The sequence below is a fragment of the Balaenoptera borealis genome (assembly GCF_965194805.1).
Source record: "Balaenoptera borealis genome assembly, chromosome: 3".
Taxonomy (NCBI): domain Eukaryota; kingdom Metazoa; phylum Chordata; class Mammalia; order Artiodactyla; family Balaenopteridae; genus Balaenoptera; species Balaenoptera borealis.
In genome coordinates, this window is record NC_138866.1 from 24,571,611 (window position 1) to 24,584,332 (window position 12,722).

At 49.1% G+C, this 12,722-nt stretch overlaps 1 protein-coding gene across 17 annotated transcripts in view; it reads right to left on the reverse strand.

Annotated features, from left to right (window-relative positions):
- NRXN3 (neurexin 3) overlaps positions 1-12,722 on the reverse strand; it is a 1,723,243-nt gene that overhangs the window by 1,665,752 nt on the left and 44,769 nt on the right. The window lies entirely within an intron of this gene.

The following is a 12,722-nucleotide window of genomic DNA, read 5'->3' on the forward strand; positions in this document are numbered from 1 at the left end:
GGATTGTGGGTGCTTAGACATTAAGCTGGAAAATAGAAATCAAAATTTTCCCATTGGTTATTTTTGGAGTTGGGGACTCACAGGTGAGTTTTTTTTTTCCAGTATTTTCTAAATGTTCTGTAATGAACAAATAATATTTTGCAATAAGAAAATCATTAAGTCACTTTTATAAGGAGTTAATTGTTGCAAAAAAAAAAAAAAGGAAAAAAAAACACACATATACAAAAAAAGAAAGAGTGACTCTCATCCAAACTCACAACCCACACACAAGCCACCCTTCCTCCCTCCCACACATCCCACCCCTTCTCGGAGAAAGCTTCCCCGCCTTCCCTTTTGTGTCTTGATTCCAGGCATCTGGGGAGTCAAGCGATTGCCTTCAAGTGTTATCCTCATCAGAATCAGAGCCCAATAGTGAGGCATTTCCCATTACTCCAGGGCCAGGAGAAAAGCAGGCGAAAAGCTACTCTGCTCACTTAGGGTGTTCCCCCCCCCGCTTTGCCAGACCATCCTGTCAAACCTGGAAGCGATTCCAGGCAGGGCATGGAGAAGCCGCCATCTCATGGGGCACTTGTCTACATGTGCAGATTCACTCACTTGCAGGTCAGGGAAAGGATGCTGAAGAAATGAACTCCCATGTCCTGGCAAGCTTTTCAGGAATTTAGGATTTTATCAATGACCCGTTATCACATCTCCTTCCTCTTCTCACATATTCTTGCCTCTCTCTCGTGGCTCTAGACCAGTTTTGTGACCTGATTCCCTGTCCTTCTTCCCACCTCAACTCACATCTGCCCAGTGCAGATCAGCTCAAGGTGGGCCGGTGGGACCACATGCCTCGAGGGCAGAGGCGACCTCAGGTGAACATGCAGGGAGGGTATTCGGGGAGGCACCAGACAGAAAAGGAAGGATGGAAAGAAGGGGGCATTGCTGTGGGCTCCTGGGCCATCAGACCTAGAAGAAGGCTGGCCTGGGGGCTCTTGGCAGAGGAAAGAAAAATGGAGATGGCTCACAGCACAGAGGGGCAGGCATGCCCCAAAGAAGTCCTTTGTTCCTCCTTCCTCTGGGTTCTCCCCAGCCAGGACAAGCAGGCCTGAGGGCTCTGAAGTAATCCCCCTTGTCACCCACTGTTCATGATTAGCAAACCCAACAGTGAGACGCAAGAAGCCCAGACAAGGCAGGATTCAGAGTGTCCACCATCTGTGAACTTTACCTCTCAAAGCCTCAGTCTCCTTGCCTGCAAAAAAGGGAATAAGAATGCCTGCTTTTCCCAGTTGTTGCAGAATTCAGTGAGATAATTTTGGTAATGCGTTTTGCATAGTGCTTAGCATCTAAGAGTTCCATACGTGGCCACGATTATCAGCATTTTCTTAACTTCTCTGGTTTTCCTTCACCCCCACCTCACCCTTCAGCTCTCTCTCTGCACAAACATCATTTTTTCCAACCCACCTCCCCACTCTGAGATGGGATGTTAGAGAGGGTAGGAGAGTCAGACAGACCTCAGTTTTAGGTCCAGCCTGGACACCTCTCCGTGGCTCAGTTTCCTCATCTGTAACAAGGGAACAATAATAACGTACCTCCCTCCCTCCAAGACTCATTGTGAGGATTAAGTGTGGTGATACATATGAAACCCTTACAATAGGGTCTACATACAGTGAGAACTTAATAATTTTAGCTATCATTTTCCCCCTTGATCCCATCTTTCTAAATTAGGTCTCCATAATTCTCAGAGCATTCATCATAATTTATAATTACATATTTCTTCGTGTTATTTAATATTTGCCCCTCCACCCAAGTTTAAATTCCGTGAGGGATAAACCAAGTATCTCTCTTGATTGTGGCCTGTGTATTCCCAGCACCTGGTACAGTGCCTGGATATAGTAGGTGTTTAATAAATATCTGTTGGATGAATAAATGAACAGAATATTAACGTTGGCATGGAAGATCACCAAGATCCCTTCTAGCTCTGAGAGTCTCTGACTATTCTCTATTTTTTGACAGCTTTGGAAGAAAAGTTTAAAATGAGCCCCAGAGAAGCTGTTCACCGATCCCGGGGGAAGACTCAGGATGGTTGCTGCTGACAGACTCCCCAACACTCAAGTTGGGCAGAGATTTACTCTGATTTTTTTAAAACCTGAGAAGGAAGGCTGCCAAGTTTCCAGATTGGGATCATCTTCTCCTCCCTCAGGGCTGCCTGCACACAGGACACTAAACAAGGCTCTGTGGTGAGTAGCAGGGATCCAGGCTAGGGGGGCAGGCCTTCCTGTGTTAGCAATGGACAGTCAGCCCTGAGCAAAGATGACCAAACCTCGTGGATCAACAGGTGACCACAGCAGTCCCTGTCCTCACCTTTTCATCCCTCCAAGCAGAGAAGACTTCACATGTATGTGCATGAAACAAAGGGGGCTCTGGGGCTGGCCCTGGATATCATGACCTCACCCAGTCACAGAAAGTGCTTGCTTTTAATGCAGATTCCTGGGCCATCCTAGAACTTCTAAATCAGATCTTCAGTGGGGCCTGAGGATATGCATTTTGTAAAAGCTCCCCAGATGTCTTGATGCATACCAAAGTCTGAAAGCTACTATTCTAATGAGAAGAAAATTGACCAATATAAGCATTGCCCCACTGGATACTGGGTATGTGTAACCAATTAATTCTGCACTTCTAACTCTGGAAACAGAAACTGGCCTAGCCTGCGAACACCTGCTTTGCAGCAGAGGCTATTCTGAACCACCAGTTTACAAGTCTGATGGATCACCTGGGAAGCTTTAAATATACTGATCCTGGAGTCTTACCCCTAAAGATTGATTTGATTGGTATGAGTTGCAGCATAGGTTTGGGATTTTAACATGGTGATTCTAATATGCAGCAAAGTCTAAGAACTACTACTCTAACTTACCCTTCCCACCCAGCTCACTAATGCAGGCTCCAACACCACAAGCACCCAGAACAGCCTTCACCCAACCAGAGGCTTGGCCTGAGCTGTCATGGGCTGAGAAAGGAAGGGACAGTAAGGTTCACATTGCAAGACTCTGGGATTTCTGGGGCTCAGGATCCGGTCCGAGAATCCACCCTAAAAGCCCCACGTCTTTATCTCCCAGAAGTTATAGGTGACTTGCTGAGCAGGCATCCGTGTCCTCAGTGTGTATGAGACAACAGAACACGACTGTAAAGAGGTCCCAAAGTCCTCTTTACCAAAGTTTTATTCCAGCTCCGCCATTTACCAACTCTGCAACCTCAGCAAGTTAGTTAACCTCTTCAAGCCCCACTTTCCTCATCTTTAAAATGGGAATAACATTACTTAACACGTACTCATTGCATCCTCACAACTGTATATGCAAAGCACTTAACATAGTTGCTGGCACATAGCAAAAGCTCAATCCATCTTAGCCAGTGATAAAATAACAAATCATTCTCTGTTGCTTCATTCTTTTCTTTTTTGCCTTTAGAGGGGCTTGGACCCTTGGTGGCTATTCTGCTGACCTCAGATACTTTCTACTCTTCCAGGGCCCCCTTTTCTTGCCAAGCTTGTCCAGCTCTTTGCTCTTGAGTTTGCTACTTAACTTCTCTGAGCTTCAGTTTCCTCATCTCCAAAGTCGGGGTATAAAAAAAGTACTACCCCTGTGTTTATTTTAAAAACCAATGAGCTAACCTATGTAGAGTGCCAAGCAAAAGGCCTGGCACAGGTTCACTCAAAAAAAAAAAAAAAAACAAATTTGCTGGAGAAGGTGAAGAATGATTGTTTCTCCCCCCTTGAATTGAGGTTCAGCAAAGAGCCATCTCCATCTGCTCTGGCAGCCAAAGGATAGAAAAGATGCCTCCTGAAGGCTCATGGGGAGCTGAAAATTCCAAATTTCGAGCCAGGGGAGGAGGCAACCTTGCCTCCCCTCCACCCCTCCTGGGGTGATGCTGAAGAATGCTGACCCCAGCTTGGGCCCCTCTCACCAGCTCCCCATCCGCCTCACTCCATTTAGCTCTGGCAATCCAATTCCCTTTCTTCCACCCGGAAATCGATGTTTAATTAACACATTATTGAAAAAATAAACACAGTCTTCAATGGGGCTGCAATGAAGCTAATGCAGCTCAGCTTGGGGGCCACAGACCATCCCCTCAGTGAGAAAAATACTCTCCTCCTGTTCTCTGCTTCTCAAGCAAGAAAAAATTCCCCTTTCTCCCTGGAGTCCTCCAGCAGGGGAATCCCAGCTTCTCCCACTGTGTGTCCTCCCTCCAGTCTCTAGGCAGGGAGATCACCCATCCCTTCTTACCCTTGACCCTATGACATAGACACAGGGGGAAGGAAGAGGGATTAGGTGTCAGTGCACGTATCACTGCTCCATGGGGGAAAGAGGTACCTGCAAGGCGTGGATGGGCCCATCTCCCCATTCCCTCCAAACCAGAACGAGCACTCATCCAGCTGAGAGGTCAGCAGCTGTCTTCCCCTGGCTGGAGGAGGGGAGGAGGCCCAGGGGTGGCTGAGCAAGATGATGAGCCCCAGACGCCCTCTCCAGCCCTCACACTCAGGAGCTGATCTGAAGACCTCCTCCTGGGGAGTTTCCTCCTCCGGCTCCCATTTTAGATGTTTCAACTCCCACCCCCTCTTCTCCAGGGTTCAGCATAGCGGGCAGTGCAAGGACTCAGAAACAGCATGAATTCTGGAGTCAGACCCAAGCTTGGGTCCAAAGTCTGCTACTTCTCACTGTGTGATCCCAGACAAGTTATTTAACCCTTCTGACCAACGGTTTCCTCATCAGACAAATGAGGACACTGCCCATTACAGGAAATACACCAGAATGTCATGCTCTGCTAAGAGCAGGTGCTAGATGACTGTCCATTCACCAGAATCTCCACTGAGGGCCACCCCCTGTTGCAACAGCCACGGGGAGTGTGGGCCCATCAGGGATCAGGGCCACAGAGCAAAGCAGAGACGGGTTGCAGGTTCTCTGCCTTCTGCCCACCCACCACCATCCCAAACAACCTAAGCTCCCTCCCCTGACAAGGTGCTTGAAGCAGCAAGAAAGTAACTGAGTCACCATGGGAACCAGAGTCTCTAAAGTACCATCAAAAAGACCACGAGCAGCGCCACTGCTGGGCCAGCGGCTTCCTCTCCCTAAGCCTAACATGCCACTGACTCACAGCGGCACCGTCTGCAGGTCCCAGGGTTGTGAGCAGCCAGCCCAGTAAGCGGGTCAGCTCTCAGAGTCAAGTTCCCAGACGTGGGGACCAGAGGACAGGCCCACGGAGGTGCTGTGACACAGTGTGACTATCAGAGCGTTGGAGCCAGGCCACTGGCTTTGAATGTGACCTCATCACTTCCTACCTGCGTGACCTTGCACATGTTATTTAACTTCTTTAGGGCTCAGTTTCTTTATTTGTCATACTGAGATGTTAATAGTACCCACCTCATAGGGTGGTAGGAAGGTTAAGTGGGACAATGCGTGTCAAGTGCTTAGTATAGTATCTGGCTCATAGGACTCAAATGCTGGCTAGCAGAAGTAGTTGTAGTAAGGTAGTTAGGTTAGTAGTCGTCATGTTGGTAGCAGGAGTAGTCAGAAGATTAAGGTCTTAATCCTTTAGAAATACGGGACAAGTATCTCTGGGGGAAGTCTCTTCTCCTAGCCACCTTCTTGGCCTAAAATTTGATTTCCCTATCTGACACGCCTTTCCTCTCTCTAGTCCATGAACAGAAAGTGGGTGATGTCACCTCAAAGAAGGATGACCATATATTTTATCATCCAAACCAGGACATTTCTGAGAGCTAATAATTACACTAGGACAAAGGCCTAAATGCGCCTGTCTCTACAAACCAAGGCATCTGGTCACCCCACCTCAAAGTCACACAGAAAAGGCTTCTCACCCTGTCTCAAGGTCCTGGAAGAAGGTAAGGCTTCCCTGCTTCTCAGAATCCACTTTACTCTGGTCCCCCACTTCCCCTACCTTCCTGGCCCCAGCATAACATACACACACACATGCACATACGCACGCACGCTAGGATGTCTAACCCCTCCCTGAGTCGAGGTCAAGGCCAACCCTAGGGCTAGAGCACAGGGACTAGTAGGGACCCTTCCGCACGTTCCATGAGCTCAAGCTCTCCAGCCAGCCTCTGGAAACAGAAACGAAACACGCTGAGGCTAGTGTCTGGCTCCACGCAGAGAAGCAAGGGCTAAGCCAGTCTGGGAGAAGCACACAAGCTCCCAGGTCATCAGGATCCAGACACCAGCTGCTTGGACCTCTGAATGGAGCCCCTGCTGTATCTGAGAGTAACCGTGATGGGCAGGGCTACGTGGGACTAAGAATCTGGAGCACTCCACTGGGGTCTCTTCCTCCAGCGCGCTCAGGGGATGACCTTGACCGGCACCCAGTGATTCTGATGACCTTGGAGAATAGCCCCCAGTCTCCTTCCAGCACAGCAGGAATAGTCTGCCCTCATTAAAGGCACACTTACTTCCTCCCACCTCACCAAGACCCCACTGCCCCGCCGACCAAGGAAGAAGGAAAGCTAAGAGGGCACCTCAGGCAGCCTCCAGCGCAATCCCATTTGAGAGCGGGCCCATGTCCCACAGGCAGCAAGATGGTATAGAAAGAACACTGCCCAGATAGCCAGAAAACCTGGATTCCAGCTTTGTCTCTGCATCAAACATGGCATATGAGTCTGGACAAGCCATTTAATCTCTCTTCGCCTCAGTTTTCTCATCTGATTTGAGAGCACTGAATGAGATAATGGCTCATCTCCCTTTTACCTCTAACAGTGTGACATAAGGGTCACGAACTTGGGCTCTGGAATAAGAAAGATCTGAGCTCAAATCCCTGATCTGCCATCTTACTATCTGATTTTATCTAAGTCTCAGTCTCCTCTTCTGTCAAAGGCAGGGAATAATAGCAGAGTCATCCCTCGGTATCCATGGGGTATTGGTTCTAGGATCCCTCGCAGATTCAAAAATCTTCGGGTGCTCAAGTTTCTTATATAAAATGATGTAGCACAGTTGGCCCTCCACATCTGAGGATGCAGAACCCACAGATACAGAGGGCCGACTGTATACTGCATTGAGTTGTTTGGAAAATTAAAAGAGATACTGAATGAAAAAAAAAAAAAAGAAAGAAACTTGATATATATTAAGTACCTCAGAACGGTAGCTGTATCACTACCATTACTACTACTTGATGATGATGATTAACTAGTATTAGTGGGACCATGAAGGAGGCAGAGTCACTCTGAGCCAGGCATGGAGAAGACCCTTCTATTGAACTCGAAAGTTGCACTTTGCAATTCCTCTAGCAGATCTGGACTTGCAGGCAGGGACAGCCAGAGGCAAAGTTCAGCGTTCGCAGAAGACAGGCTCCAAGGTTAGAACCCCAACACCAAATCCATATGGTTCTTTCTTCCAATCAACAAATATTTGTTGAGCACCTACTACACGCCAGAAAATGTCCTAGGCACTGAGAACACTGCAATGAACAAAAATAGGCAAAGACCCTGACCTCATGGAGCCTGAATTCCAGAGGGAGAGACAGACAAGATTACCTTAACACTTCAGTATGTAATGTAGTGTTAGGTAGTGCGTAGCTGATCAGAATTGAAGGCAGAGACGTGGGCTGAAAGTAGCCGGGGGTCAGGGTGAGGGGGCTACTTTAGAAGGCCACTCAGCACAGGCCTCTCTGGGGAGGTCTCACTTGAGCAGAGGCCTGCAGAGCCCTGCTCGAGCCCAGCACTGCCACCTGTGGCTGGCCCAGTCACCCCTCATCATCTGCAGAGCAGCCAGGGCTGGCCCTCCAGGGTCAGAGCTGCGGAGAGGCTGGTGGTTCCTCCCCCAGCGGGTACGTGCTTGAGGGAAGCAGGGCCTGATGGCAGCAGGAACCGAGGCCTGCGAATTTCTAGGGGGCGAGCTTTGGAAGGGACGTTTCTACTTTTCCAAGTCTCCCATCCACACACGAGGGTCACATAAGGAGAACACAGCAGGGGGATCCCAAGAGCTTTCTCCTCTCGGTGTTTGGCACAATGATTCGCCCCTGAGGCATCCTACCCCCCAGTTGTCCCCTTTCTCTGGCAATGACGTAACCCTTTCTCCCTGACTCCTCAAGGTCAGCCCCAGGAAGGGAGAGGGACATAAGCTACGTACCACAACCAGCATTTTGCCACAAGGATTTTTTTTTTCCTCTTAGGAAAAATGTTTTCCAGTTTCACATGTAATCGCTAATAAAGAGGGACACACCTTTAACCAAAGGAGAAGGGAAAATGGCGTCTGATAGGTATGACGGCTGGAGCCCCGCAAAGCACCGGGTCTCAGCTGCTATCCCGGCCGAGGGCGACCGCAGCTCCTCAGGGGCCGCAGAGCCTCCCACAAGGCCGGGCCACCGTCCCACGCGCGTGGCCGAGGCCGGGGCGAGCAGGGCCGTCCCCCCACGCTCTGCCCGGGGCGCCCGACGTGGCCAGGGACGCCCTCAGTCTCGCCCACCTCGTCCCTTCTCCCCCTTCCGTCCGCATCCGCCCACTGGTCCTCCAGCGCACACCCACCCACGGGCTTGCTCCTGGGAGCGGGGCTCCCCCACGAGGCTTGCGGCTGGAGACGAGCGCCTTCTCCCCCCACCGTCTTCTCAGCTACCTTGAAAACTGCGTCGCCCTCTCGCCCCCACCAAACACCGCCGCTCACTGCCTTCCTCCCCCACGAGAGAGGGAAGGGGAGCTTCCCTTCCCTGTCGCCCCCAGAGCTCCCCAGAGCCACGCGCGCGCCCGTGCCCACCGAGCACACTCACGCAGCACAGACGGGCAGGCACCCCCCGCTCGAACCGCACGCACCATGTGGACAATCCACGTTGTCCGACTGGGAGCACACCGGCGTTGGACAAGACGCAAACACCCCTCCAGCCCTCACCCAAAAGGCAACACAAAGGCCACCGAGAATTTTAAGACCAGGCATCACCCGGAGAGCGAGGGCTGGGTAGGACAAAGACATCACGCCAGACTCCCCACGAGCCACGACAACTCTGGGAGATTCTGCAGTGCCCTCTGGCTTGACACAGCCCACTGAGCAGAGCTGTGTGTTGGTGTGTGTGGGAGCACACATATGTGTGTGTGGAGAGAGGGCATCTGTCTCTCTATTGTCCAGGCATCAAATCTCCCCAGAGGTAACCCAGTCCAGACTCTGCTTTCCCCGTGTAACCCTCCTCTGATGTGCCGCAAACATATATTACACGGATGGTTAAATTGGATCATTATCACCGGGTGCTTATTTGGCCAAAAAAAAAAAAAAAAAAAAAATCATTAATGTCATCTACCCCCATTCCAACCCCCTTCTTATGAGGTCCCCTCCCCAAAGACTCTCCAACACGCTAATCCCATGAACTGCGACACACCACAGCTTCTGGTAAAGAATAATGGCGAGAAGAAAGAAGAGAGCGGTGTGGGGAGAAGACGTGGGTATCGTTACTGCATTTCCCGTATGAAGACGGGTGGAAAGGAGCCATGGTGGAGGTAGGGGTGGGGACAGCCGTAAAGGGGAGCGAAACCAAACGAAATCAAGCCCTTGATCGCCTGTGTGTGTGTGAGAGAGTGTGTGTGCAAGAGTGTGTGCAAAGTGTGTGCGTGTGTAGATGTGCCGATTTAGCCCTCCTATCAGAAGGCTGCATCCGTGTGGCATGTAGGAAAGGCCATCGCACCACTGTTGTGTTGCAAAAAAAAAAAAAAAAAAGAGCCGCAGAGCCATCAGAATCAGAATTTTCTCATCCAGACAGAAAGGACTAAAGGAAAGGGGGAGGGGGTATACGGGGGTAGGGGAGAGCGGTGTGTGCCAATGGAAGCAAGAGAACAGCAGAATTGGGGGAGGATAGAGGGGGAAATTGGTGGTAGGGCGGAAAAAACTGCACACACACAGAGACACAAACACACACAATACCCAAACGCCAACCCCACCGCTCCACTGTGCATCCAAGACTGACAACCCGTCCCCCATCTCTCTGCTGCCTCTCTGTGCCCCCAAAGCTGGTGCCGATGGATTTCTGTATCTCAGTTTTGCAGCAGTGGGCTAATTACAACCAAGCCCCCTCACCAAATTAACCCCTCCCCTCCTTCTCCTTCTTTCTCTAAAAGGCCAATTGAAGAATAATGTGTTTTTAGAGATAATGGATTTTTTTTCCCAAGGAACGAGAGAAAGGGGGATGCAGGACAGAAATTCTGCAAGCCGGTGACTTCCGACCTCACCTCCGCCTCTCCTCATGTCCGCATTTGCTGTAGCATCTCATCTACCATTTTCCAACCATCCCCTTACCCCCCACCACCCAAAAGAAAAGACCTTCCTACCATGCACATCGACAAATACATCAACCGCCACCCAATCTCAGTAGCCGATCTCAAAACCCCAAGCATCAAACCACCTCGATACATCCTTTCCCTTATATAAGCAGCAAATCATCAACATATTCAGTAGAAACGCAGCATTAAAATCAACAAAAAAGGAGGCCAGACCTCCATCAGACCCCTAATAATTAATAATAGGGAGCTACCAGAGAAGCAAAGATGCAGTTGTCTCTCAAAATCTAGAATCCCTTTGATTGCTGGCCCCCTCATCTTAAGAAGTAATTTTTAAAAATTATTATTTCACTAGAAAGGACCGGAAAGCTCCAGAAAAGGGCATTCGCGCAGTCCGATTGTTTTTAAAAAATTAACCCAGCCCTGTTGCTCACTTTAATAGCGAACTTCCAGCGTCCAGCCTTTTTCCCCTCTTCCAGAAGGAAGACTGGCTCGCCAGATGAACCCCAGGCTGCAGAAAATGGGCCAAGAGCCCTTACTCTCCACTCCCCAACCAACCAAAAAAAAAAAAAAAAATTCAAACAATAGGAATGTCTCTGCACAACCAGCATCCGTCTGAAATATCGTTCGCCCCAATATGACTGAGGCAGATTAAGCCAGAAGATTAAAAAAAAAAAAAAAAATACCAGCCTTGCTGTGTCTCTCTCTTCCCTCCATCCTTCAGCCACGTACCCAGTAGCCCTTAGGTAAACTTGCCCATCATAACCAGCGGGACCATTTTAACTTGAAAGGCGATGCAGAAGCAAGCCCTTGAATGATGAAGGGAGGCTCTACCCAGAATGGCAAATTCATAAAGGCTAGTTCTTTGGGCTCCCCAAACGTAACCTCCAGGTGCCCCCAGATAGACTATCCCAGGTACTAAGTCACCCAGCGCACTGGGAGTTCAAATTTCCATTGGAACCTTCATCACAAAGGCAAACGGTCATCTGACCCCCGAAACGACACGGTCCTCCAGGTGTGACAAGGAGCATCCCTGTCCCTCCAGGGCCATCCACAGGACCCAGAGCAGAGGAGGAATTAAGAATGTTGGGGTGGATTGTGGAGGTAAAAGAAAACTATCTCCCCAAGCGGGAATGACCGGAGGAAGCGGGGAAATGACAGCTCCCCTTTTCCCAGCTCTCCTATCTTGTCCGACTCTGTCTAGCTCCATCCTAGCCTAGCTCTGGATGATCTCTGACCTTTGTATTTAAACAAAAAATTTTTAATAATGATCAGGGAAGAGAAATCCTACTTTACCTAAACCCCAATAATGGTTATCAAAAATAAAATTTTCTCACAGCATGATGATATTTCTACATCCAAATCAAAAGAAGAATGCATTTAATGGAAGAAGGGAGAAATTTATTTTTTTTAACAAGTAATCACAGGGTAAGTCACCTGCAAAGCAGCCGAGCCCATAGGTTGGTATTACGTCACTGGCCTAGGAAGGGATGGGGGGGGACAGATTTTTTTCCCTTGTCATCAAGATGATGTTTCTAAAGCAGTTAAGTTTTGTGATTAAAAAAAGAGAGAGGGAAAGAGCTAAAACTCTGGGTACAACACAATGCCTAGAAAAAAATACATCGAACCAGCCTTTAAGGTCACTGAGAGCTTACAAAAACCCACAGTGCTTACACAGAGTGGAAGTTTTCAGGCAAGCCTGCTACTAAATCATTAATATAAACAAATGGAAGGCAGAGGAGGAAGATTCCCTTGTAGCGGATCCAAACAGGAGTGCTCGCACACACGCACACACACACACACACACACTCCCTTTTCACCTTCTCTGAGTATGCCCACCTCCACAGCAAGATAGCAGGACTCCAGCCTGAATCTTCAGACTCAAGATCCACCTCCTCACACATCTTCCAAAAAAAAAAAAAAAATCACACTCAAACACACACACACACACACACACACACACACACACACCCCCCTCAATTCCTCAACAGCTAGGGAAATCCCTATCTCAGTTCAATTTTGTCTTCTTGTGATCCTCAGAGCTCCCCTTCTTCTCTTTCTCATGTGAACTAGCCCCTTCCCCAGAAAAAAAAGAATAATAATGAGGGGAAAAGTGGTCACAAAATGCAAAAAAAGTATCTGCCCAAAATGAAGTGATAGGTACACATCATTGCAGACTAACAATCCAAGCAAATAGGAGAAAGACTTTAAAAAGGATTAAAAATCTAAAACACTCTCTGACTTTTTCAACATCTGGAGCAAAAGGACCCAACTTCCAGGAGAAACTGAAGGAGAAGAAAGGCAGTTGAAAAGCCATTCCCATGGTCAGCCAAGGCTCTCCGATCCAGCCTTCAAAAAAAAAAAAAATCTAGGTTGGTCGCTCCCAGCTGAAAACTTCTACCCTCTCAGGAGCAACCTCTTCCCAGAACGAACAAGAAGCCCGAGTTGTTTCACATGCCGCCTGCCTTCCTTTCCCCCCACATCTTAC